This window comes from Pteropus vampyrus, unplaced genomic scaffold, assembly GCF_000151845.1.
Source record: "Pteropus vampyrus isolate Shadow unplaced genomic scaffold, Pvam_2.0 Scaffold33, whole genome shotgun sequence".
Lineage (NCBI taxonomy): Eukaryota > Metazoa > Chordata > Mammalia > Chiroptera > Pteropodidae > Pteropus > Pteropus vampyrus.
The window spans coordinates 6899117-6904666 of NW_011888814.1; the positions used below are offsets into that span (position 1 = coordinate 6899117).

Here is a 5550-nt window from a genome sequence, read left to right on the forward strand (position 1 = left end):
CCTTTCTACCTCTGGGATTTATTTGAGACAGGGAGTTCATTTGTTTTCTGTACCTGGAATGAACCAGATTTCTCTACCTATGAACACATTATCCAACTGATGCTACCTACATCAAACCTTTCCTAATCAAGTGACTTTTTCATTAATTTAAATAGTTATTAACTATCATAAATCAATGAATAAAACAATGAAGCAATAAATTCATTGATCAATGTGCGCAGATTCTAAGAGCTACACATCTCTGTGACTCCAATAGAGCCTATTGTAGTGCCTGAAACATTTGCAGGTCAAAAGAAATACATACTGAATTATTAATTACATGTATAATACACAAATTGAAATACATTTATATTTACTTCAAGTAATTCTCCCTAAATTACAATTTCAGCTTCTGAAGAGTAAAGCATATATTTCTAGCAATCCGATCTTTAAAATCTTCGTAGGCACTTTTTCCATAAAGGTAAATAAACTTCCTTTTGAATGTGGTCGAAGAAGCTGGTAGGTGATTTCTGATGTCTGGTTTTCTAACGAGGTGGGTTGCTGTCCTCAATTCAGAAATCACTAGAGCCAGAGGGACTTCTATCTAATCTTAACCTTGCACCTGACTGCCAAGCTGAGCTAATCACTTAACTTCAGTAAGTTAATGGATTCATCTGTAACACACGATTGCCACCAAAGGTCTTGAGAGGAAAAGACTAATGACAGAATGACTGGAATGATGGTAGACTTAAAGACTCAACAATGCTATCAAAATTCATGACAAAGCCATTTTCCATACTTTCCCTCAATCGTAACTGTACTGCTTTTATGAGGATGGAATTCAATAAGAATAAGCTTATAAAAGCTCTGTAGTGATATTTTGTATCTACTGGATTGATGCCAAATGTAAATCCCCTTGCTTTCAAAAATGTAAAATGTGAAACTGAAAATTCATGATGTTTTCATTAGACTCCCAAGGACTCTCGACTCTGACAGAAAAAAACACACCTCCTATGATTTCGGTAAGACTGCTAAATAAAAAAGCAATCTATATATTTCTTTTTATCACCTTCTTCATCTTCTATTTCTTCTTTCATTTTTTATTACATTTTGAATTTAACTTTTATGTTTCTGCATCTTTGCGTTTTCCTACCCCTGAAGCACCTGAAAGGTTTTTTGCAGGCTCCAGGGTGCCATTTTCAGTGTCTGATGAGGTTCTCTCTTCGGTGTATGTCAAAAAACTATTTCTAGGCTCCAGATAAAGTGCCAGAGTGCCCCAGAAATGCCCTAAGCCCACCGGAGTCATGCTTACCTGAGCTGGCTGTATCTTTTTAGCTTCAATGCATAGTTTTGAGGGCAATGATAAACACTGGCGCAAAGGAGACTGATGGAAAGTGTTTCTCAAACACATAAGACTTACGTCTATTGAAAAACTGACTTTTTTTCCAGTCACTATAACATCTGCTCGGGTAAGTAAACATTGCTGCACAAGGGGATAGAGGATGTTAACTGAACTGGTGTTGGGACCACAATGAGATAGAAGAGCACACATCATTCAGAGAGTCAATAGTGTTGTTTTAATCATCCACTTAACTTTACACAGAGATTGTAGTATATGGGAGGTTCATGGACAGCAGACAGAAGAACTGGAGTTTCAGTTTCTAGAACACTAATGAACATAAAAAGCTGTTCCATGTGCCAGCAATGGAAAGACCTAAAGTAATCAAGAAATCAGGAACTTAGTGAAAATAAGTCTGAAGACTGTAACAGAATTGAATACAGCATGCCCCTACATTCAAGCGATTAATGATTAATTTTTAAGAAAACCTGTTTCTAGGAGAATGCCAAGTTATCTTTTTTACATCTCAGTTTTAAATATTTCTTAGTATGTTCTCATTCATTAGTTCACTTGATTCTCTTAACAACCCTATAATAAAAAAAGTTATTATAATCTGCATATAGAGTTTAAAACGTTGAGAGAAATAAATTATATAATTTGATAAAGAACAGTAAAGTGACCTCTAGAACTCTAGCCCTAATTTTGTTCACTCTGTCCAAGGCCATTCTCACATAAATCTGTTACATCATTTGGTGAAATTAAATGTCTATTAAATTTATTTTTAAGTTATGTTCAGTCAATAAAGCAGCTACCTAATAGCTCTCAGATGCCTAAATAATTTAACGAAATTTGATTTTTTGACCAGTCATAAAACAGTGAAGGACATAATGTTGTCTTCTTCTCAAGAGACTTTGTGTTTACGTTTCTAAGTTAAAATAGCATTTTGACCTAAGAAGAGCAAATCTGTCTCTATGCCATATTTCCCACATTATCTCATTACTTAATCCCGCCCCCCTCCTTCTCTCTCCTTTCTTGCCTCCCCTCTCCCTCCTTCCCCCTTCCCTTTTAATAAACATGTATACATAACTAGTAATTACCAGACACTTACAGTGCACTGGGCAGTGTGCTAGGCACTTCACTGCAAACATTTTAAAGTAGAATAAGAGAAATAGAAGCAATGAAATAACTCATTTGATCCCAGCTGCAGACCCAGAATATTTGGACCTCCTTGTATTGCAAACATATGCCAAGCAGACATGCAGGAGCACAGTGGCCTGTCAACTCACACTGCTAGCTCATTATAGCTTTTACCTTAGTTAATTCCAGTGATTATATATGTGAAAGATACTTATTAATACTTGCACCAAATATGGAAGGAACCTCAGAGACTTTGCGTCTCATGGTTCTCAAAGCTAACCACGCGCCAGAGGCATGGGTAATTTTTATAAGGAATATATTCTTGACTTTGACCAAGGAAATTAGTGTGTCTAGAAAGAAAGTTTTGGTTTTTTTTAACTTTTTTTTAAGAAAACAAAAACTGAAAAACAAACTTACTCCCTAGTAAGCTCTCAGTGATTGCTGAGTAGCCTCTTTAAAATGGTATTGGAAAACCTTAGACTGCAACCCTGCTTTTGATTTTTATTGTTCCAAGAACTAGAATCAAGTCCAAATAGTTAAGTTTTATGAGAAATTGTTTAGTCTTAGAAATACCATCAGAAGTAGAAAATTGCTCTCATAGTCCAATTAACCAAAACCCCTGCCCAGCCATTGGAAGATGATAGAAGCGAATAGAGTAAGTCAGGGTAGAGGCATCTGGATCCCTCTGAGGCAAGCTGAGTGTCAGAAAATAATGATTATCATAAGTAGGCTGACTATGTGCTCTGCTTTGTTTGTTCAGTCTCATTCCTCATCCGCTGCTCATGGTTACAGTGGTGCAACCTTGAAGCCAGCAGATGGGACAGTGGCTTCCTGATTCCCCAGCCTCCTGATGAGGCCAGTTTTGGGGTGGTGTTCCTGGAGTCACTCTTGAAGGCCTAACCTAGAGTTATTCCCAAGCCATTCCAAAAAATTATAAGCACTAATTTATCTTTTGCTAAAAATGGAGTGATTTTGTTGTCGGTCAAAGAATGCTAAGTGTTAAAACCTGAAGATTGAAAAGGAGCCACGTGACAAATCAGGAAAAGAGTTCTAGGCAGAGAAAACAGCAGGTGCAAAAGGTAAAAAAGCTGGAAAAGGTCTTGGCATGTTCAAGAAACTAAAAGGTGATTATTGCTGCAGGAGAGTGAACAGGTAGGAATGGGAAAGACAAGATTCTGTGGGAGACAGATGCTAACTGAACATCCAAGGGATTAGGTCAAGGAGAGGTATAAATAGGAGTTTATAAATGATCAGTTTTCCTGAGACCCTCATCTGAACCAGGTCAAACTGTTTTAGCCCAAGAGTCATGAGAAAACCCTCTGAGCACAGTGCATCAAAGCAGCGATTTCTTATGTTGGCTATTATCAAATACCATCAGCAGTTCCACTCTATTAACCCTAAAACCAGGCCCCTGTGCTTTCCCCCAAATTCACAAACACTTCCTCAGACTCAGTCAGGTCTGGACCTCTCCTGCCTACCTACCACCAAGTAAATGAATAAGACTGTCAAGTCATATACAAACTTCTTACTGTGTGTTTACTTCGTACCTCCAACCCAGACCCATAGTCCTGAGACCATAATCTCCAGCCTTTGTGCCTTGTATAATAACTACCTAGAGAAGTCGACTAGTTCTTTTTCATAAACACATTGACATCACTAGACGCCTTGGGCCATGATGCCAATCTCCTTATTGGTGTGTTAATTTGCCAGGCCCATCCATATACAAGTTTCTCATTATGATCATTAACATCATCGTGGTGGTGTTTGTTTTTATGATTGCTATATGTTGAAAATTGGCTACATCTGTCATCCCTTGAACATATTCTTTATCTCTATCTAAATATATTCGTGTGCCCAAAATCTTACAGAGAAAATATACATGGAAATATGTGTTGACACACCTATCTCTATATTTATATGTGTACACATAGATATTTGTGCACATGCCTAGAGAAATATATATGTGTGTGTTCGTGTGGATATATTTTAAACGTTAAACTAATATTTGATCATGAATGTGTTACTTTAATTCATAGTCATTGAAACATGAAAAACTTTTAAGATTTTACTATCTGAAAATACTGAAGAGCCTCAAAACATGTATTTTATTTTATTTTATTTTTTTTATTTTTTAGGCGAAGCAACCCTTGGTTTATCTCACAGATTGCAAAGACCTCGTGAGCTTACAATCTCTTATTCTTTAATTTGTTATGCCTACAGCACCTGGTCTTCCTAGGTGTTCTCCCATCCAAGTACTAACCAGGCCCAACCCTGCTTAGCTTCTGAGATCAGAAGGGATCGGGCTTATTAGGGATAGCATGGCCGTAGACTCAAAACATTTAAACGATTAACTTTTAAGATGAAATTATTCACCATAAAATATAGAAAAATAAATATCTTGGCATATTTATTCAGGAATGACAGTAAATTAAGTAATGAAAGGCCTGTTTCCTTCAGAAATTTTCATTATATTAACTTCAAGCTATTTATTATTTTACAGGTTGTCTGGTCTGTTAAAACCTAATGCAAGTAAAGAAGACCCAAGTAATCATTACTATATCACTAGGAAATAAATTTTAGATAAAAGTTTCATTATTTTAAGATAGAAGAGAATATATTATTGCAAAGGTTGATATTAATTATAATGCCACTGACAGTGTATTTAGTAGGGAGAAGATGCATGCAAGTACATCTCCTTTTTCTTTTTGTTTCAATATCTATGTGAACCTGAGAGAAATCACCTATTACACTGGGAAATTGTAAAAATTTGGTTTTTAGTCAGGGCTCTCCAGAGAAACAGAACCAATAAAATGTATATATTTGTAATTCTATATATTTACTGAGAGAGATTTATTATAAGGAATTAGATCATGCATTTATGGAGGCTGACAAGTCCCAAGATCTGCAGAGTGAGTCAGAAAGCGGAAGGCCCAAGAGAGTCAATGGCGTAGTTCTCGTCTCACTATGAAGGCCAGGTAAGCAGGAGAATTGATGGGGTAGTTCCAGTCCAAAGGCTGGTAGGCTCAAGACACAGGAAGGGTCAATATTTCAGTTTGAGTCCAAAGGCAGGAAAAAGCCAATGTCTCAGTTCGAAG

General features: G+C 36.6%; 1 pseudogene; it reads right to left on the reverse strand.

Moving 5' to 3' along the window:
• Positions 1–4666: 4666 nt before the first annotated feature.
• On the reverse strand, positions 4667–4785 carry LOC111738026 (annotated as a pseudogene).
• Between the last annotated feature and the right edge of the window lie 765 nt (positions 4786–5550).